The following is a 23,936-nucleotide window of genomic DNA, read 5'->3' as shown; positions in this document are numbered from 1 at the left end:
TGTATAATGTCACTGGTGATCACTGTATTACTAGTACACTGACACTATAGACTGAGCTCCTGTGTATAATGTCACCGGTAGAGTTGAGCGACTTTTGGTTTTTTAGGGCCGCGTTTCGTTTCGTGAAACCCGACTTTTCCAAAAGTCAGGTCGAGCAAGATCGTCCGATTATAGGGAAAAGTCGGGGTCATCCCGAAACACGAAACCCAATGTAAGTCAATGGGGAATAAAAGTCGGCAGTGAGAGGAGGACAGGAAACACACCTACAGTGCCCATTTGAATGCCAAAAGCATCAATTCTTCTTACTTAAGCTTGTCAACCTTAATTAACTTCATAATACAAGTTACGCACTGAAAAATGGGGGTTATTTGGCTAAAGTTGTGGGGGGGGAGGGCTGGCTGCAGGTTTTCATGTGCCCTGGGTGAAAGAGCACCCCTTTAACACATACCACAACTCATCATGCTCCAATACGGCAGAGAAATAGCGGTATAGTACAATGAAAAATACCTCACTTTTTACATCTCATGACGAGGCCCATCTATTTCTCCATACAGAATCATTGGTCCCATATAATGTTTGAAACAGTATATGATGAGCTCCACATAATGCTACAGTATATGTTGGTCCCCATGGATGAAGCTCCACTGTCTTATGGGCCCAAATAATGCTCCAAACATAATGGGCCCCATTTCTAATGCTCTAGTGTATAATGAGCCCTGTAAATGCTGCTCCAGTGTCTGATGTCCACCTTTGGAATGTTCCAGTGTATGGTGGGCCCCATCTATCATTCTCCAGAGTAACGTGCTCCCCAAAAATTGCTGTCCCAACATTGAAAACAATCAAATAAGTCTCCTCGCTAGGGAATCCCTGTACTTGTCTGGACTCCTCGTCGTCCCCATCTTCCATCTCACTGCACAGTATTTCAACTTTGCAAGTGCTGTGATCCTGAGCAAGCAGGGGGGGCCCACTCGTTGGCGACGGCACTGGCACAGGGCCCCTGATAGTACGGTGGTGTGTCTGATGGCGGGTGGGCCGAACCTGCACTTTCATCTGCAGCTTCCTCTTTGTCACCGTGTAAGATGGAACTGTATATGGGAAGGGTAACCTGAGTTTCATCAGGGTCAGATTCAGGTCGTGTAGCGTGCGAGGGGAATGTAGTGGTCTGGGTCAATGTACCAGCAGATTCATCGAGCAGTGGCTGGGCATCAGTGCACTTGTGTCGCCCCCAGGAGTACGGTCGCCACAGTGGCATTACCTTCTTCCTAGGGAGTGTGATGTCATGCTTGGGAGCAACGAACGATCTCTCTAGCAGGTTAACTGATTGGGCGGCGTTATTCCCACGAATCATGACCCTCCAAACAGCGTTCATGAAGGCAAAGTGTTTGTTTTACGTGGGCAGTATGGTTGCAAAGCTGAACCTTAAAGGAATGTCCAGAAGGGCACCACCAGGAGTGGAGCCTACGGTTAAATTCGACTCCACCTGGGAAACCTCAACCATGCCAGCTACAGAACAGATGCACACATTGCAAGCTTAATTCCGTTAACGAACGAGACTCCGTCATGCCCCGCGGTCCGAGTCCGGCTTACTAGAGGGACACGTGAGGCTCTGGCACATGAGATTGGCCAATAACTGGTGTGTCATGCCCTTACATGTCCGTGGCTGCATGTGTGCTACACTGAAAAGGCCAGCGTTTGTCGCTTACAGGTGCAGATAACCCGCTGAACAACGTTAGTGATGGGGATCACTGATTACAATTATTACCCGCGAACAATGATTTCCCAGTAAGTGTAGGTCAACCGCAGTTCCGGAATTAGGCCTAACCGTCATTCCTGAAAAAATGAAAAACTTACGTGTGCAAACCACAGGTGCTGTAGCTTGCTTAACAGCTCGCCAGCCGTTCTCACGCCCAGTATGGATTACACGTGATTGCACAAAGGTGAGAAAGGGTACCGTATCCCCAGATAACATGTATGGATAGTGTACACATTCAAAATATATGTCTATACATCAGGAGGCAGGCTCAGACGGTGTTAGGCCCAGTATGGATTGCACGTGATTGCACAAAGGTTAGAAAGGGTACCGTATCCCCAGATAACATGTATGGATAGCGTACACATTCAAAATATATGTCTATACATCAGGAGGCAGGCTCAGACGGTGTTAGGCCCAGTATGGATTGCACGTGATTGCACAAAGGTTAGAAAGGATACCGTTTCCCCGGATAACATGTATGGATAGCGTACACATTCAAAATATATGTCTATACATCAGGAGGCAGGCTCAGACGGTGTTAGGCCCAGTATGGATTGCACGTGATTGCACAAAGGTTAGAAAGGGTACCGTATCCCCAGATAACATGTATGGATAGCGTACACATTCAAAATATATGTCTATACATCAGGAGGCAGGCTCAGACGGTGTCAGGCACAGTATGGATTTGACGGCCCAGACTACACAGCGGAGGAGCAGGGAGAGGTAAAGATTGCAAATGCTGGGGCCCTGCCCAAGCAAGGGGGGCCCACTCGTGGGCGTCGGTACTGGCACTGGGCCCCTCATAGTACGGCGGTGTGTCTGATGGCGGGTGTGCACCACGACCGTCAGAGACACTTGATTGCACTATGAAGGACCCTGTGCCAGTGCCCGCGCCCAAGAGTTGGCCTACCCACCTGTCCAGGGCAACGGCACTCGCACGGTGTCGTGCGCTAGGTGGTGACCCCGGCCATGGGGGGGCGAGGCTGCACAGTTAGGGAGTTTTAGAAAGTGGCATATGTTGATGTTGGACATTCAGCTGATGCAAAAGGTGAAATAGGTCAAGTCCCAGGAAGAGGTGGACCAAAGCAAGCCATTTTTCTGTCACCCTATGTGTCATCAGGGGAAGGTGGGACAAAATCCTTGGAAACCCATGCGTGGTTCATTTTAATGAAGGTTAGATCATCCACATTTTGGGTTGACAGACGGGTCCTTTTTTTTGTCAGGATTGATCCAGCTGCACTGAAGACTCTTTCCGATAGCACACTTGCAGCTGGGCAAGCGATCTCCTGTAAGGCATATTGTGCCAATTCAGGCCAGGTGTCCAGTTTAGCGGCCCAATAGTCAAAGGGGAATGACCTGTGTGGGAGAACATCGATATGGGAGGAAAAGTAGTTTGTAACCATAGTTGACAACTGCTGTCTCCTGTCACTTTCCATCGATGCAGTATTACCAGTTGTGTGAGCGGTACTTGAAAAATCAGTCCACAACATTGTCATGAAACCCCTGTCTCCAACGCCACTTCTGCTGTGTGCACCACAAACACCTCTGCCAAGCTGCCCCCGGCCCGTACGGCTCGTGTGAGAACCATCACCGCTGCTGTGTGCTGGGAATGCCTCAAGCAACCGATTTACCAGAGTTGCTTGTTTATTAGCCAATATTAGGTCAAGGTTCTCCTGTGGCATGATGTTTTGTAATTTGCCTTTATAGCGTGGATCCAGGATGCTGGCCAACCAGTAGTCGTCATCGTTCATCATTTTGGCAATGCGTGGGTCCCTTTTTAGGATCTGCAAGGCATAATCTGACATGTGGGCCAATGTTCCCGGTGTCAATGATGCACTGCGAGTGCTGGTTGGAGGAGCACTTTCTGGCAAATCCACATCCCTCCAGTCACGCACAAACCCTGTACCAGACCTTGCTACGCCAACATCTTCACTTGCCCCACGAGATGCATCCTCCTCCCCTAAGTAATCATCCCCATCATCCTCTTCCTCCTCCTCTTCTTCCTCCACCTCGTCCAGGAGAGGTCCCTGAGCAGACAATGGCTGAATGTCATCAAGGATTCCCCTCTCCTCTTCCTCCTCATCAACATTGGCTGCAGACGCCTGCTCCTTAAGGTGCGTCAAAGTTTGCATGAGCAGGCGCATAAGTGGGATGCTCATGCTTAGGATGGCGTCATCTGCGCTTACCAGCCGTGTGCATTCCTCAAAACACTGAAGGACTTTACAGAGGTCTTTCAGCTTCGACCACTGCACACCTGTCAACTCCATGTCTGCTCTCAAAGTGCCTGGCCGTGTATCCTCCCACAAATGCATTATGGCCTGCCTCTGCTCGCACAGCCGCTCCACCATGTGCAGGGTGGAGTTCCACCTTGTTGCAATGTCGATAATGAGACAGTTGTTGGGAAGGTGGAGCAATCGCTGCAGCTTCTGCATACGAACGGAGTGTACAGGCGACCGGCGGATGTGCGCGCACAGTCTTCGCACCTTCTGGAGCAGGGCTGTTAACTCCGGATAATTTTTGAGGAAGCACTGCACCACCAGGTTCAAGGTGTGAGCCAAGCAAGGTATATGGCTGAGTTTTGAAAGGGCTATGGCTGCCACAAAATTACGGCCGTATCACTAACTACCTTGCCTGCCTCAAGATGTACACTGCCCAGCCATGACTCAGTTTGTCGCTTCAAGTACTCGGCCAGCACCTCGGCGGTGTGTCTGTTGCCCAAACACATCATCTGCAACACAGCCTGCTGACGCTTTCCACTAGCTGCTCGATAGGGGGACACATCGTGTGCAACAGTGGCAGCTGCAGATGGAGTGCTCGTACGACTGCGCTCTGTGGACGAGCTTTCGCTTCTGGAGGAGGAGGAGGAGGAGGGTCGAACGCCTACAGCCAACTGTTTCCTATACCGTGGGCTAGGCAGCACTGTCCCACCACCGCTGTCCCCTGTGGACCCTGCATCCACCACATTAACCCAGTGCGCAGTGATGGACACGTAACGGCCCTGGCCATGCCGACTGGACCATGCATCAGTTGTGAGGTGCACCTTTCCGCTCACTGACTGCTTGAGTGCATGGACAATGCGGTCTTTCACATGATGGTGGAGGGCTGGGATGGCTTTGCGAGAGAAGAAGTGGCGACTGGGTAGGTCATAGCGTGGTACTGCATAGGCCATGAGTTCGCGGAAAGCTGTGCTTTCCACCAACCGAAAGGGCATCATCTCAAACGAGATTAGTTTGGCAATGTGGGCGTTCAAACCCAGTGTACGCGGATGAGAGACTGAGTACTTTCTTGACCTACTCATAGTGTCTGGGAGGGTGAGCTGGACTTGAGAGCTGCATATGGTGGAAGTAGCGGTGGACAGGGCGGACTGAGAGAGGGTTGATGATGGTGATGGAGTTGGTGTTCTTTCTGATGGCCTAGAATCAGTCTTTCGTTGATATAACAGTGGGATTCCCTGACTGCTGTGGCCTTGCAACGACACCTCAACATTTGCTGCTGTGCTAACCGGTGGGCTTACAGTGGGGGAAACAATGTAGCGTTGCTGACTACCTTCGTTGTGATCAGTTGCACATGTGGCACTTGAGGTTTGGTGTTGTGTCCACGCTTGCAAGTGCATGCTGGTTAAATGTCTAAGCATGCAACTGGTATTCAAATTTTTCAGATTTTTCCCTCGGCTAAAGGTCTTTGCGCACTTCTTACAGATAACCTTGGCCTGATCATGAGGATTTTGGTCAAAAAAGTGCCACACTGCACTCTTCCTACTTTGGCAGACATTTTGCGGCCTAGCACGCTGTGATCTTTTGACCCTCTGGACAAGCTTTCCAGCAACTCTTTTGATGTTTGGAACCTGTCTTTGGAGTGCTACGGGCCTGCCAGATAACAGCTGTTGCGATGTCGATGTCTGCTGTGGATGCTCCTCATCTGAGCTATTGGAAGCAGCACCCTCTTCCCCCAATGGATGCCAATCTGGGTCAACAACTGGGTCATCCATCACCTCCTCTTCTATGTCATGTGCACCTTCCTCTGTGTCACCGTGTATGGTGGTATAGTGTGCGGGAAGGGGCACCTGAGTCTCATCAGGGTCAGAATCTGGCTCTGTACACTGCGAGGACAATGTAGTGCTCTGAGTGAATGTACCAGCAGAATCATCCATCAGCGGCTGTGCATCAGTGCACTCCATGTCAGATTCATCTTGGCCTGGGTAATTCACCATTTGACTTGATAATCCAGGCATGGTATGTGAAAACAGCTCCATGGAGTAATCAGTAGTATGGCCTGCGTCATCCTTCAATCTTGGTTGGGGTGAAGGACACAAGGAAAGGTGTGGTTCATGAACATGAGCCTCCAATGACGACTCAGTGCTTTTACTTTTTACAACTGAAGAAGAGGAGGCGATAGAGCTGGAGGCTGAGTCAGCAATGTAAGACAAAACTTTTTCCTGATGCTCTGGCTTTAAAAGCGGTTTGCCAACTCCTAGAAAACTAAGCGTTCGAGGCCTTATGTAGCCAGATGATGACGCAGGCTCAACACCTCCTGCATTCGGTCCTATTTTGCTCTTGCCACTACCATCAGATCCACCACCAACACCATCATTACCAGCTGCCAACCCCCGCCCAATTCCACGGCCTCTTCCACCAGCCTTCCTCATTTTTGGTAGAAATGTAGACAAAATCCAACAAACTATATAGTAATGTAAAACAAGGTACAAGGTGTCTATAGGACAGGGGAGATTTTGAATTTCTGCAGACACTTGTGGACACTGGACACTTTTGGATTGTGTGAGGCCCACTGATATCTGAGCGCTATGTCACAGGCTCGATGGTACAGCTGTGACAAAAGTGACGAGAGGATAAGGGAGATTTTGAATTTCTGCACACACTTGTGGACACTGGACACTTTTGGATTGTGTGAGACCCAATGAATATCTGAGCGCTATGTGACAGGCTCGATGGCACAGCTGTGACCAAAGTGACTAGAGGATAAGGGAGATTTTGAATTTCTGCACACACTTGTGGACACTGGACACTTTTGGATTGTGTGAGGCCCAATGAATATCTGAGCGCTATGTGACAGGCTCGATGGCACAGCTGTGACAAAAGTGACGAGAGGATAAGGGAGATTTTGAATTTCTGCACACACTTGTGGACACTGGACACTTTTGGATTGTGTGAGGCCCACTGATATCTGAGCGCTATGTCACAGGCTCGATGGCACAGCTGTGACAAAAGTGACTAGAGGATAAGGGAGATTGGATTGCTTTTAAAAAAGCAGTTTGCAGAGCAGTGGGTAAACAGCAATGCCAGCCTGTCAGGAAGCCTTAAAAGGCAGCCCAACAACCAACACCACTGATACACCACTATATAGCCTCCCCTTGCACTGCACACACAGTGACTGGTGTGTTGTACAGGCCAAATCGCTAGCAGCAGAAGCAGTTTTTTTTTCTTCTCAGCAGGACAAAAAAAAAAAAATTGGGATTGCTTTTAAAAAAGCAGTTTGCGGAGCAGTGGGTAAACAGCAATGCAGGAATGTCAGGGAGCCTTAGAAGGCAGCCCAACAACCAACACCACTGATACACCACTATATAGCCTCCCCTTGCACTGCTCACACAGTGACTGGTGTGTTGTGCAGGCCAAATCGCTAGCAGCAGAAGCAGTTTTTTTGTCTTCTTCCCTGCCTAACACTCTCCCTACAGAATCAGCAGCAACCTCTCCCTATACTGAGATCGGCAGAAGTAAGATGGCAGTCGGCATGCACGCCCTTTTATACCCCCTGTGACGCCCACCAAAGCAAGCCAATCACTTGCATGCCCTTCTGAAAGATGGTGGTGACCCATGCCTATGTCATCACGTTGCCCACAGTGTCCGTGGATCCTGATTGGCTGAAAAAGAGCGCAAAACAAACTTTTGAAACGCGACTTTGGCGCGTAAGTCGCCGACCTCGTGGCCGACCTCATCCTAGGGTCGGGTTTCGTTTCATGAAACCCGACTTTGCCAAAAGTCGGCGACTTTTGAAATTTTTCGACCCGTTTCGCTCAACTCTAGTGTTGAGCATTCCGATACCGCAAGTATCGGGTATCGGCCGATACTTGCTGTATCGGAATTCCGATACCGACTTCCGATATTTTTTCAATATCGGAATTCGGCATCGGAATCGGAAGTTCAAAGTTGATTGACGGCATGACGTCATCATGATGCGCGGTGTGTGCGCATCATGATGCGCCGTCATTTCGGGCCTTCCGGGGGTCTCTGCCGGCCTGCCGGGGGGCTGTGTGGACTGCCCGGGGTCGGTACCGGCCTGCCGGGGGGCTGTGCCGGCCTGCCGGTGGTCTGTGCACCCTGTGGGGGTCTGTACCGGCCTGCCGGGGGGCTGTGCCGGCCTGCCGGTGGTCTGTGCACCCTGTGGGGGTCTGTACCGGCCTGCCGGGGGGCTGTGCCGGCCTGCCGGGGGGCTGTGCTGATGTCCGGGGGTCTGTGCAAGCATCGTCCGATGGGACTACAAGTCCCATCTGGCGATGCCTGCTACCATGACAGTGATTGACACATTAGCCAATGATGGGACAGTAGTAGTCCCATCATCCGGCTAATGTGTTAAATGTTAAAAAAAAAAAAAAAAAATACTACATACATACTACATACATACTACATACATACTACATACATACTACATACATACTACATACATACATACTACATGCATGCTACATACATACTACATGCTACATACATACTACATATATACTACATGCATGCTACATACATACTACATGCTACATACATACTACATATATACTACATGCATGCTACATACATACTACATACATACTACATATATACTACATACATACTACATACATGCTACATACATACTGCATGCTACATACATACATACTACATGCATGCTACATACATACTACATACATACATACTACATGCATGCTACATACATACTACATGCATGCTACATGCATGCTACATACATACTACATGCTACATACATACCACATACATACTACATACATACTACATACATACTACATGCTACATACATACATACTACATATATACTACATGCATGCTACATACATACTACATGCATGCTACATGCATGCTACATACATACTACATGCTACATACATACCACATACATACTACATACATACTACATGCTACATACATACTACATATATACTACATGCATGCTACATACATACTACATACATACCACATACATACTACATACATGCTACATACATACTACATACATACTACATGCATGCTACATGCATGCTACATACATACTACATACATACTACATGCATGCTACATACATACTACATGCATGCTACATGCTACATGCATGCTACATACATACTACATACATACTACATGCATGCTACATGCATGCTACATACATACTACATGCATGCTACATACATACTACATGCATGCTACATACATACTACATACATACCACATACATACTACATACATGCTACATGCTACATACATACTACATACATACTACATGCATGCTACATGCATGCTACATACATACTACATACATACTACATGCATGCTACATACATACTACATGCATGCTACATGCATGCTACATACATACTACATGCTACATACATACCACATACATACTACATACATACTACATACATGCTACATGCTACATACATACTACATATATACTACATGCATGCTACATACATACTACATATATACTACATGCATGCTACATACATACTGCATGCTACATGCATGCTACATACATACTACATACATACTACGTGCTACATACATACCACATATATACTACATACATACAATACATTCATACAATACATACATAGACATACAGTACATATAACATAGAGTAACATACTTACCAATACTTGTCACATTGTTCCCCGAAGCCATTGTCGTCTACGGAATAAATATTAACATAACAAACCACAAAAATACTCACCCACGATCCGAAGCAGTCCACGAGTGTGTCCCACGACGATCTTGGGTAGAGAACTGCAGCATCAGATGATGCTGCCGTTCTCTACGGGCTGCAGGAATCCAATGACGGAAGGTAGGTATCCTTCCGCACTGTATTCCTCCGCCACTTAAAAAAAAAAAAAGTCCCTAGTCTCACTTTATGCCATTGCTGTGTGAGTATTTTTGTGGTTTGTTATGTTAATATTTATTCCGGAAAAGACAATGGCTTCGGGGAACAATGTGACAAGTATTGGTAAGTATGTTACTCTATGTTATATGTACTGTATGTCTATGTATGTATTGTATGAATGTATTGTATGTATGTAGTATATATGTGGTATGTATGTAGCATGTAGTATGTATGTAGTATGTATGTAGCATGCATGTAGCATGCAGTATGTATGTAGCATGCATGTAGTATATATGTAGTATGTATGTAGCATGTATGTAGTATGTATGTGGTATGTATGTAGCATGTAGCATGTATGTAGTATGTATGTAGTATGTATGTGGTATGTATGTAGCATGTAGTATGTATGTAGCATGCATGTAGCATGCATGTAGTATGTATGTAGCATGCATGTAGTATGTATGTAGCATGCATGTAGTATGTATGTAGCATGCATGTAGTATGTATGTAGCATGCATGTAGTATGTATGTAGTATGTATGTGGTATGTATGTAGCATGTAGTATGTATGTAGCATGCATGTAGCATGTATGTAGCATGCATGTAGCATGCATGTAGTATGTATGTAGCATGCAGTATGTATGTAGCATGCATGTAGCATGCATGTAGTATGTATGTATGTATGTAGTATGTATGTAGCATGCAGTATGTATGTAGTATGTATGTAGCATGTATGTAGCATGTATGTAGTATGTATGTAGTATATATGTAGTATGTATGTAGCATGTAGTATGTATGTAGCATGTAGTATGTATGTAGCATGTAGTATGTATGTAGCATGCATGTAGTATGTATGTAGTATTTTTTTTTTTTTTTTAACATTTAACACATTAGCCGGATGATGGAACTACTACTGTCCCATCATTGGCTAATGTGTCAATCACTGTCATGGTAGCAGGCATCGCCCGATGGGACTTGTAGTCCCATCGGACGATGCCTGCACAGACCCCCGAAGCCTGCACAGACCACCGGCAGGCCGGCACAGCCCCCCGGCAGGCCGGCACAGCCCCCCGGAGCCTGCACAGACCACCGGCAGGCCGGCACAGCCCCCCGGCAGGCCGGCACAGCCCACCGGAGCCTGCACAGACCACCGGCAGGCCGGCACAGCCCCCCGGCAGGCCGGCACAGACCACCGGAGCCTGCACAGACCCCCTGGCAGGCCGGCACAGCCCCCCGAAAGGCCCGTACAGACCCCAGAGAGGCTGTACAAGGCAAAAACAGGGTTTTTCTTATTCCGATACCGGAAGTCCCATAGACTTGAATGGGACTTCCGGTATCGGAATCGGCGATACCGATACTTTTTTTAAAGATCGGCCGATCCATTCCGATCCGATACTTTGAAGTATCGGACGGTATCGCTCAACTCTACTCAACTCTAGTCACCGGTGATCACTGTATTACCTGTACATGGACACTGTAAACTTAGTACACATCTCCTGTGTAAAATGGCACTTATGATTTTAGTTTTATGTTTTTTTTTATTGATGATCAGTATTGTAGTAATCGGTCACTGTGTGGTGGTAAGACGTGGTCTGGTCATGGTGTGGCTGTATTTGTTCCTTGTATGTGTTATTATTTGGTCACTGTGGTGGTAACATGTGGTCTGGTCATGGTTGGTGGTATTTGTCCCTTGTATGTGATATTATTGGTCATTTTAAAAATTGAAAAATAAATAAAAATATACCTAAATTGTATTGGATATTTTAACAAATGTTTAATAAGTTACAGTAGAGTAGAGCCCAGCCAAAAGAGTATACAAAAGCTGCTGGCTATGTATGTGATCTGGTGATGGAAACTGTTAATGTGTGATTAGTGAGGATGTGGTGCAGAAGTGGAGTTTTTCCAAGAAATGGCGGTGGGACTGTGGAAGGTTCGCGGGATGGAGGCGGAGCTGGTGTGGGGCCTGGATGAAGTCTTAAGGAGGCCCTGAAAATGTTGCCAGTATGGGACCCCGAAATTCCTAGTGGCAGCCCTGAGTCTGCAGTCATTCTGTGTGTGAATCCTTGCAGCGCACACTGCAGACATTTTGTTTTAGATCGGACAACCCCTTTAAGCATGAAGGCACTCTAAACTGTTTGTCATGACAAGGGTAGCTGTGCTTACCTTTCACAGCTATTTTGTGATAACAGACTCCCTTTAAAATGTACAAGCAGCTTTAATAGTGATCTCAATATAAGGCTTTTGGATCACTATGCAACGATTACTACAACTAGCTGCTTTAAAGTGAACCTGTCACCAGGTTTGGCAGATAGGAGTTACGGTCACGGCCTTTCAGGGCTTATCTACAGCATTCTATAATGCTGCAGATAAGCCCTGATCCGACCTGCAAGAGAAGAAAAATAAGTTTTACTATACTCACCTGCGAGGCAGTCCAATCTTGGTCCGCGCTGGACCAAGATTCATTTGATGCCATCCTCCTGCTTGCTTCATGGCTCACCGGCATCACGCTCCTGCACAGGCGTACTTATCTGCCCTGTTGAGGGCAGACCAATGTTCTGCAGTGTCCAGGCGCTGAGCTTCTCCGACCTTTCCCAGCACATGGGCACTGCAGTACTTTCCTCTACCCTCAACAGTGCAGAGAAGTACGCCTGCGCAGGAACGCAATGCCGAGGAGCCATGAAGCAAGCAGGAGGGTGGCATCGCAAGAAGATGTGAAGCGTCGCACCAAGACTTGCGACATCCATCGGACTGGACCGCCCCCCGGGTGAGTATAACAAAACTTATTTTTCTTCTCTTGCAGGTCGGATCGGGGGCTAATCTACAGCATTATAGAATTCTGTAGATAAGCCCTGAAAGGTGGTGGCCATAACTTATATTGGCCAAACCTGGTGACAGGTTCCCTTTAAATGGAATCTGTCACAGGTTTTTGCTGCTCCAAAACTTAGTAGGCTGCTTGCTGCAGTTGTAATAAGATCTGTGTTTTATCTACTGCAGATCTAGCAGTGCTCTAATGCTGAGCTCTGTATAACCCCACCCACAAAACTGATTGGCATCTTTCTGTGTACACTATGCATAGGCAGAAAGGTGCCACTCAGTGGTTGGTGCAGGATTATGCAGAGCTCATGATTATGGGGTCTACTTGGCACCAGGTTTACTAGTCCTCTAGTGATAATCTCCTGCTCTAGTGATACAAGTAATTTCCTGCTTGCTGTAGTTTTATCAAAACTACAGTAAAGCGGCCCAGTAACTGAGATGACTGGAATCATGGTCTTTGTCTCTAAATTATGCTGCTCTCAGATTAGGTTACAAAAACCTGGTAACAATTTTTTTTTCACAGTATCACGGGAAGGAGAAGAAGCAGTTTAGCATCAGAACTCCTCCCAACACCGGCTTCAAAGCAATCATATTTCTTGCTTTTATGGTCATTTTTTCCAGCTAGGAGAAAACAAGTACAAAGAACATTCCTTTCAATGTCATTGTGAATGTGCAGAATACTTTAATCAAAGGCTTGCATTACTAAAAACTATTGCACTGTTTTCAATTTGAAATGTGGAAAATTATTTACATCTAAGACTAGGGATAGGCACAAATTTCAGCATTGACTGCATGTTATGCACTGTTGCTAAAGTCATGATCACATTAGTTAACCCCTTTCTGACATTAGACGTACTATCCCGTCCATGTGACATGGGACTTAATGCCCTTGGACAGGATAGTACGTCATAGAGATCAGCGCTGCCCCCGGGGGGGAGCGCCGCTGATCGCGGCCGGGTGTCAGCCGATTATCACAGCTGACACCCGGCACTATGTGTCAGCGGCGGTCACAGACCAACCCCCAGCACGTTAATCCCTGGCACACTGCGATCAAACATGATTGCAGTGTACCGAGGGATTAGGGAAGCATCGGCAGGGAGGGGGCTCCCTCCGTGCTTCCCTTAGACCCCGGAGCAGCACGATGTGCTGCGCTGCTCTGGGGGCCTCCTTCCCTGCAGGCCCCCGGATCCAAGATGGCGGCATGGGCCTTCGGGGGCCTGCAGGGAGGCGGCTTCCTTAGTGCCTGCAGAGCGCAGGCATGAGGAAGCCTCTGCCGCGCCTGTCAGATCGCTGATCTGACACAGCGCTGTGTGAAGTGTCAGATCAGCGATCTGACACATGACAGTGATGTCCCCCCCTGGGGGCAATAAAATAAAGTTAAAAAAAAGTGTAAAAATATTTTATAAAAAATGGCTAAATAAATTAAAAAATAAAATATTCCCTAATAAATTTTTTTTTGGAAATAAAAGAAAAAACAAACAATAAAAGTACACATATTTAGTATCATCGCATCCGTAACAACCCGCCCTATAAAACTGTCGCCTAGGTATCCCCTTAAGTAAACCCCTTAAAAAATAAAAAACAAAGCAAAAAGCAATGCTTTATCATCATACAGTTGAAAAAAAGTGCAATAACACGCGATCAAAAAGGCAGATATAAATAACCATGGTACCGCTGAAAATGTCATCTTGTCCCGCAAAAAACGAGCTGCCACACAGCATCAGCAAAAAAATAAAAGTTATAGCTCGCAGAATAAAGCGATCCAAAAATAATTATTTTTTATATAAAATTGTTTTCATTGCATAAAAGCGCCAAAGCATAAAAAAAGAGGTATCGCTGTAATCGCACTGACCCAAAGAATAAAACCGCTTTATCAGTTTTACCACACGAGGAACGGTGTAAACGCACCCCCCAAAAGAAATTCATGAAATGCTGGTTTTTGTTCATTCCGCGTCCCAAAAATCGGAGTAAAAAGCGATCAAAAAATGTCACATACCTGAAAATAATACCAATAAAAACGTCAACTTGTCCCGCAAAAAATAAGACCTCATATGACTTGGTGGGTCAAAATATGGAAAAATTAGAGCTCTCAAAATGTGTTGAAGCAAAAACTATTTTACAATAAAAAGCGTCTTTTAGCATATGACAGCTGCCAAACATAAAAACCGCCATAAATAGTAAATCAAACACCCTCTCGTCACCCTCTTAGTTCGGGAAAAATAATAAAATTAAAAAAAATGTATTTATTTCCATTTTCCCATTCGGGTTAGGGCTAGGGCTAGGGTTAGGGCTGAGATTAGGGGTGTGTTGGGGTTAGGGTTGGAGTTAGAATTGGGGGGTTTCCACTGTTTAGGCACATCAGGTGCTCTCCAAATGCAACATGGCGTCTGATCTCAATTCCAGCCAATTCTGCGTTGAAAAAGTCAAACGGTGCTAATTCCCTTCCAAGCTCTGCCATGCGCCCAAACAGTAGTTTACCCCCACATATGGGGTATCAGCCTACTCAGGACAAATGGCACAACAACTTTTGGTGTCCAATTTCTCCTGTTACCCTTGGGAAAATAAAAAATTAATAAATAAAAATATCATTTTTGTGGAAAAAAAATATGATTTTTTTATTTTTATGGGTCTACGTTATAAACTTCTGTGAAGCACTTGGGGGTTCAAAGTGCTCACCACGTATATAGATAAGTTCCTTGGGGGGTCTAGTTTTCTATATGTGGTCACTTGTGGGGGTTTCAACAGTTTAGGCACATCAGAGGCTCTCCAAACGTGACATGGCACCCGCAGACCATTCCATCAAAGTCTGCATTCCAAAACGTCACTACTTTCCCTTCCAAGCCCTGACATGCACTCATACAGTATGTGTCTCCCACATATGGAGTATCAGCATACTCAGGACAAATTGGGCAACAACTTTTGGGGTCCAATTTCTCCTGATACCCTTAGGAAAATTAAAAAATTGGGGACTAAAAGATCATGTTTGTGGAAAAATATGACTTTTATTTTCACGCCCGTGCGTTATAAACTTCTGTGAAGCACTGGGGTGTTCAAAGTGCTCACCACACATCTAGATAAGTTCCTTTGGGGTCTAGTAGTTTCCATAATCGGTTCACTTGTGGTTGGATTCAAGAGTTTAGGCACATCAGAGGCTCTCCAAACGCAACATGACACACGCAGACCATTCCATCAAAGTCTGCATTCCAAAACGTCACTACTTCCCTTCCAAGCCCCGACGTGTGCCCATACAATAGTTTTCTCCCACATATGGGGTATCAGCGTACTCAGGACAAATTGGACAACAACTTTTGGGGTCCAATTTCTCCTGTTACCCTTGGAAAAATAAAAAAATTTGGGACTAAATGATCATGTTTGTGGAAAAATATGATTTTTTTATTTTCACTCCCCGGCGTTATAAACTTCTGTGCCACTTGCACATCTAGATAAGTTCCTTTGGGGGTCTAGTTTCCAAAATGGTGTCATTTGTGGGGGGTTTCCACTGTTCTTGTTAGGAATGGCGGAACGCACTAAATAAAAATAATAATAATTTGCGTTCGCCGCTCGGGGTCCATCGTGCAGTAGGTGATATAACCGCTGCTAAGTGGTGGCAGGAGCAATATGGCGGTAATGCGCACAGGGTTAAATGTCACCCAGGTGCGCAGCGCAATCTCTGTTAAGTCACAGAGATGCCAAATAAACACAAATACAAAGACTGAGCCTGTTGAGATCACAGTACTCAGTATAAATACACACATGGTATCAGGTCACAGGAGTAGCCAAAGACGGCGGCACTACGTCCATCTAGCTCTACCGTGTGTGCGGCGTTGCAGCTGCGGACGCTAAGGAGGGCTGCTACTGCAGCGCGGCGTGGACACTGCCGCCAAACGACAAAGCTATGACGCAAGCGCAATGTCGGAAGCTAGCAGCTGTGGATGTTGCAGCAGAGGAGTGCTGGTGCTGATTCTAAACTCAGTCCCTAACCACATACGTAATATCAGAGGGAAGGGGTTTTATAATGAGTCATTCACCAGAATCATACATCCGTCCTCATACACACAGCAGCAAGTAAGTCTATACTAGCGCATGGCAGAACAGCCTTGCGTGCCTTTTATAGCAGCCGGGACCTTCCGCAAGCTTCCAGATCTCTGAGATGGACCAATGAGATCTGGAGCGGTACCTGAGCACATGACTCCCGTCCCATGAGCATGCTCAGTAGGAGGACAGAAGGACAGCCTCAGGAGAGATTTGCTGCAAGGCAATCTCCTCTGCAATCTCCTCTGCAGTAGATAAACAGCAGGAGACTGCAGAATGTCAGGGTCTGGATCCCTGCGGAGTAAACGCAGAAATCCGACGCCTAACAGTTCTGGCACATCAGGGGCTTTCCAAACGCGACAATCTCAATTCCAGCCAAAAAAGTCAAATGGCGCTGCTTCCCTTCCGAGCTCTGCCATGCACCCAAATAGTCGTTTACCCCCACATATGGGGTATCAGCGTACTCAGGACAAATTTCACAATAACTTTTGAGGTCCAGTTACCCTTGGAAAAATAAAAATTGGGGGTGAAAAGATTTTTGTGGAAAAAATAGGATTTTTTAATTGTATGGCTGTATGTTATAAACTTCTGTGAAGCTCTTGGGGGTTCAAAGTTCTCACCACATATCTAGATAAGTTCCTTGGGGGGTTTAGTTTCCAAAATGGGGTCACTTGTGGGGGGTTTCCACTGTTTAGGCACATCAGGGGCTCTCCAAACGTGACATGGCGTATAATCTGAATTCCAGCCAATTTTGCAGTGAAAAAGTCAAACGGCGCTCCTTCCCTTCTGAACTCTGCCATGTGCCGAAACAGTGGTTCCCCCCGACATATCAGGTATCAGCGTACTCAGGAAAAATTGCACAATAACTTTTGCAGTCAAATTTCTCCTGTTACCCTTGGTAAAATGAAAAAATTGGACCTGAAGTAATTTTTTTATGAAAAAAGTTAAATGTTCATTTTTTTTAAACATTCAAAAAATTCCTGTGAAGCACCTGAAGGGATAATGAATTTCTTGAATCTGGTTTTGAGTACCATCAGGGGTGCAGTTTTAAGAATGGTGTCACTTTTGGGTATTTTCTATCATATAGACCCCTCAAAGTGACTTCAAATGTGATGTGGTCCCTAAAAATAAAATGGTGTTGCAAAAATGAGAAATCGCTGGTCAAATCATGATTAAGAGTGCCTAGCCACTCGAAACGCGTAGATCGATCGCACGCCTTGTAACTCATGCTGGCTTTTAAACCTCATTTCTACTGAGTGAATAAAGAATATTTTTCACTACATCGTGGAGCTGGACAAAGTTTTTTCTCATTGCCTTGGATTGTGCGCTTTGACACAGCGGTCTCGTGCTCCGATGTTGGAATGCTATGTCTGGTGAGCTGGATTTGTATCCTGATTTATTGCTTCAGTGTTTTTAACCCTTAAGGGATTCACTTTCAGGCAAACATTAGTGTTCATTTATTTATCACTGGTTGCATTTTTATTTTATTTTATCTGAACAGCTTTTTCATCTAATTAAAAGGCATCACATATATTCAAGTACAGGCAAACAGCTTCAGGACATCCAATTTTTCCATTTATTTACAAGTGAGTAATCTGATTCACCCTTTTGAGTTTCCCAGCATTGCGCGGTGTAATACCATTTTCTACCAGCTTTCCTGCTTTTCTAAACAGGCACCAGCACAGAGCCTGTTAATCACCTGCTGCATCTGGGAATATTGCACTCCCGCTTCCTGGTCTAGTGGATATGCGCCAGTGTGTTATCTTATCATTAGTCTTGGATAACCCCTTTAAAAAAAATGCACCGAAATCTGTATTTGCATGCTTTTTTTTTTATAGACACCGCAATCACCTTTCCTTTGGGTGAAACATATTTTTATTATTGTTCTTTTAAAGGAATACTAAACAAAGAAAATGCCCAAAAATATACTGTACCATCAATTCCTCATGTAATCTACTTTTTATAACCTATTTTATCTCATGTCATAAAAAATATTAATATTTGTGGGCTTTCACCTACCTTCCTCCTTCCCACTCACACAGATTGCCAGTAAGGAACAAATAGCTGACAGTCTGAGTCTCTTAGAGTTGGACTGGTACAAGGGACAAAAAGGAGTAGGAAATTGGGTACAGTTGTGAAGTGACAAGCTTTATTAAAATGCCGGCAGTTCCTTTTAGGACAAAAGGCCCTTGTAGTAAAAAGGGAATGTCTATTGTGCATGGACAAATTGTTATAGATTGCATGAATAATTAACACAGGAAACTGTCTTTTCAGAGAGTTGAAACAAAGGTATTGTGTTTACACATAGATAGCAAAGTGGAGGGGACTTTGCCCATAGGAAATGCATCTTGAATTCAAGTGATACTGTTGTTTCCTGCAAGGCAAATGCTATACATTGACCCCAGACGTATGTCTCCAAAATAACGTTAGAAATATTGGAGTCCATATAGGTCCGATAATGATGGGACATACATTTTCAGCTTCAGGATGAATCACGGAAGAAGATGCATCTTTTTTTCATAACTGTAACCCCAGCCTATAAGCCACAAATCAATAGTGGGCAGACTGCCGACACCAGTCATGTCATGTTTGGTCTCCAAGTAATGGTAAAATGCCAATAAAAAAATATATGGTGGCGATCTCAAACTTCTTCGTGCATCAGTAGGGAAATTATTGCATAAGTTGAGGATTTCAAAAAGACATCCCATAACCCGGCCCATGTGAGGTCATCTTGTGGGTGGGGGTATGTGGGGGTGTAACTCAGGTTCTGGTAAAAGATCAAAACAAATGATGATCTATGTTCATTTAGAAAGTTACACATCGGTGTATGCATGAATCTCGTTCACTGAACCTCGCCAATCAAAGTGTTCTCATTCGCTAGCTGAGACATCTCTGTGGCCGGCTTAGTAAGTTTCTTTTGTTTTATCTTTTTATTTTATGTAATTGCATATGTTGTATTGTTTTGTCTCCTTTGTAAAATCTTTTGCCCATTTATCTTATAAAACATGACTGGTGGTGGCAGCAACTAGTCTGGGGTTATCGTGGAGTTTGCAGTGATCGTATCATGGGTATATACATATATTTCATGCTTTGGAATCAGAGGTGTATATACCATAAGCTCACTGTTAGTTTCACGATAATCGGCCTATCAGGGGAAACAACTTGCAACCTCCTGTGTTAATTGTTGGTCAGTCGCGTAATTGCCCGGCTGATAGGGGCAGCAGAAAGCTGTTTGCTCCAAAGATAACAGAGGGTGGACCTGCCAGACCTCCAAGGCTGTGATTTTTGACAAATTGGTGGCAGCGGTGGTCTCTCCAGTGTCCCTTCCTTTACACCTCATATTACAGTATATAATAATGAAATTTTCTCTGTGTGCCCCACAGCCATGTTCCCCCTTCTCCTTATTGGCCTGTGTGTGGCGGTGAGACAACTATCTGCAGCTAAAACCTCCCCTTTCCTCCTCTGTTCTGTGTGTAGTAGTGATCTTTTATTCTAAGTCCATCCCCTAAGGAGGTGAGGTTTAACCCAGTGATCATTCAAAGATGAAACTGATATCTTCCATGCCGGATTTCAGAATGCTGCAGTTTAATAAACAGTGAGAGTGACTTCAACTATAGTTCTTGTTTATTAAAAACATTGATGTCTAGGTTTGGTTTTTCCTTTAAGCAAATAAACCTAGAAGACTGTAAATTCTACTGTATATTAGTATATTAATAGAGCATAGTGAGATATTATACAAGTATAATTTTTGTGCAAATACTAATAACAAGATTCCTAATTACCTATAAACAGAACATATTCATATTGTGCATTTGTTTTGCACTCGCCATCGTATTCTAAAGGGTGAGAGTACAAGCAGTGATTAGTGAAGCATTAAACACTAGTGTAAATAAACTCAGTCTCTTTTCTGATGAGTGATTTCTTTTCAATTAAACCAAAAACAGATGTAGAGTTGTAAGGAAATAAGTTCAGAGAAGTTGTACATTGAATGATGCTTTACTGTGCATTTAACATTTGTGGTCAATATAGTTAATGGAATCAAAATATTATGACTAAATGGCAGCACATGTCAGCCAAAACTAAACCTTGACCTACTCTGATGAAAGCCAGACAGTTCTCCAAATATTTACTTGAGATATCACAAATCCTAGATGACTGCTCCAAACCTCATTCTGTGACTATATTGCAGATCAATACTCCCTACAGCAATATGTAGCTAAAAGAGTCAATGTATAATAAAGGAAAAACATATCTTTGCACTGTGTTAGCAAGTAGATAGAAAAATATTAAGATTTGAGAGTCCTCATTGGTTGATACCTTTTAATGGCTAACTAAAAAGATGGTAACAAATTGCAAGATCTCTAAACTACTCAGGTCTCTTCATCAGGCACAGAATAACACAAATTTGGTAGCGTCACCTACTTATACACAACAGGGCACTATTATTTTTCTTTAATTGTTTATTTTATTTTATTGTGTGGTGATGAGAATTCTCATCGCCACACAATAAAAGAAAAAAGAATAAATCTACCTGTGGCCAAACATTTTTGAATCCCTTATCATAGCATAGTGGATATGAAATCACTTGTGTTAAAAGATAAAATCTCAGAGAGACAGAAAAATTTGGGAGTACAAACTCATAACAACCTTTGATACACAGTGCAGGAATGAATGTGTAACATAGATTTATGCCTTTCTACATCAACTAAGGAATGTGCTTTTCAGACCTTTTGGGGGCATCACAACCATGGACCAGACCTCAATCACAGGACAATAAAACTTTCACACTCCTTATCTATGAACTGTTCCAATATTTATGGCCACAACTGCTTGTCCCTCTCCCATGATGAGTTATTCTTCACATCACTTGTCTTATCATTTCACTAATCCTGTGCCCTGTTGTGTATAAATATGTGACTCTTCAGATTTTGTGCTATACTATGCCTAATGAAGAGACCTGAATAGTCTTGAAAGCTTTCAATTTGTTACTACCTTTTCAGTTAGCCATTAAAAGATATCAATACATATAGCAATAGTATGTTTGCAACAATTTGAAAAGTTTTATTTCATTGTTTTATTTGCATTGGAGAACTACAAATTTTTGACAAAGGGTACCTTTTATTTAAAGGGTATCTTCAGGTTTGAGGGGTAGTGGAAATATAGAAACAATACTGTCATGGACAAAAGTTTTGAGACTGTCCCAAATTTTGGTTTTCACATAGTTTGCTGCTTCAGTATTTTTAGATCTTTTAGTCAGGTGTTTCTATAGGTACAGAAGGACAATTCTAAGCATTTCATAAGTTTTTACACTTTATTGACAAATATTTCAAGTTTATGGAAAGACTCAATGCTTAGAGCATTGATACTTATTTTACAAGACTACTGTAGTTCTTCTTGCCAGCTAGATATCAGCTTCTGGACCAAATCCTGACTGATGGTAACCCATTCTTGACTACTCTGTGCTTGGAGTTTATTACAATTTCCGTATTATTGTTTGTCTGCTCACTTTTCGAGGATTGGATCACTGGTTGATTGAGATCTGGGGAGTTTCCTGGCCATGGACGCAAAATTTAAATCTTTTGTTCACCGAGCCACTTAGTTATCACTTTTACTTTGTGACATGGTGCTCCATCATGCTGCAGAAAGTATTGTTTGATACCAAATTGTTCCTAGAATGTTGGTAGAAGTTGTTTTTAGAGGATGTTTAGAAAGCGTATAACGTGGCAGAGCACTATAATTGATGCTCAAGTCATATGACAAGTTATTGAGACATTGACATTTTTGTTGGGGTATACCCACCACCACTGTTGCTGACTTTTTTCTTCAATTAATTGTTTGAGATGAGGAAATCACCATTGCATGCTGCTGTTACGAATCTGCAACTCAGGACTAGGGTAGATGGGGGAGAAACTGACCCTGCACTTGGACTAGGCTGAATCCCTACAATGGAGTGGGCGACCTATTCTTTGTGAATAGACCCACCGACGTTTCCTAGGCTAAACTCAAGCGAAAACCTACTGGTATGGGGAAGGAAATCCCTGAAGATCTAGGGACTGGGAGCAAAAAAACAGGTAATCTCCTAGTAGGAAAATAGAGGAAGCTGCAGAAACGAACAGAAAACAAAAAACAAATCTGGCAGAACTAGAGATCCCAGAACAGCACAAAATCACACACAGAAAGCAATCAAGGCACCAAGCGAGAACACTAGCGGATTAACACTGTTGTCCAACAAGGAATGGGAGGCAGGTGCTGGGTAATAAAAGATGATACAATGACCTGACCAAAGATAAACCCAGCACCAGAGGAAAAATGCCAGCAGCCTAAAAACCACAACAAGATGGCGGATCGTCAAAACGAAATAGATTCTAACAGCTGCTACTTAAATGCTGTACTTTCAAGATAAAATATCACTGTTTCATAAACTTTTTACATTTTCCATAAATTTCACCAGAAAGTCAAATATCCCTAACTTTTTCTGAGTTCTGTATATTATAATACTTTTGCTATACCAAAGAACACTGTGCAACTGTGGCGCCCCTGAGGATTCAGTTGCCACAGAGGTACTGCACCTCCTCCTGAGGTGTGGTGCCCCACCATCCAGGTAGGTTGGAGGCTCCTGACCACGCTCCAACACCTGCATCCCACACAACACAGTAGTTCAGCAAAGCCACATTGCGGCTCCCTGCTTGGAGTGTAGCAGAGCAACTTTGGTGGCTCCCTGCTTGGAACACGAAACATGCTGGGAGGCGGGTGAAGCTAGAATACATAAAAGAGCGGGAAGGGTTAGGATTTCAGGTCAGTCAGTCAGTCAGTAGGAGAGAGTGAGGAGAGAAGATCCCTGGGAGAGGGATGGAGGAAGGAGGTGCTGCAGCAGATCTCAGTGACCTGGGTCTGCTGGCACGGGAAGGGAAAGAAGGAGACAGACATTGAACAGAAACCTGATCTTCCATAAAAAGGAGAGACTAGTACGGAACGAAGGAGTAAAAGGGAACAGAGGACGTGGGTTAGGAGAGAACCCTGCCTAGAAGATGTAAGCGCAAGGCCGGGGCCCGGTCCCCGAGGTTGTATGGATACTAATGGTCCTACAGCAGACACCGATGGAGTAGTGAGCTGTAAATGCACTACTCCCATCTAAGACTTGGGGGCACAACAGCAATTTGGATAGTGAGCCGGGACTCAGGAGTAAGGAGTCCCTGAAGCAGGCTACAGCTGTCTGC

This window comes from Dendrobates tinctorius, unplaced genomic scaffold (assembly GCF_039654945.1).
Source record: "Dendrobates tinctorius isolate UK_male_01 unplaced genomic scaffold, ASM3965494v1 ptg000016l, whole genome shotgun sequence".
NCBI lineage: Eukaryota > Metazoa > Chordata > Amphibia > Anura > Dendrobatidae > Dendrobates > Dendrobates tinctorius.
The sequence above is the reverse complement of the archived record's forward strand: the minus strand, read 5'-3'. Positions refer to the sequence as shown.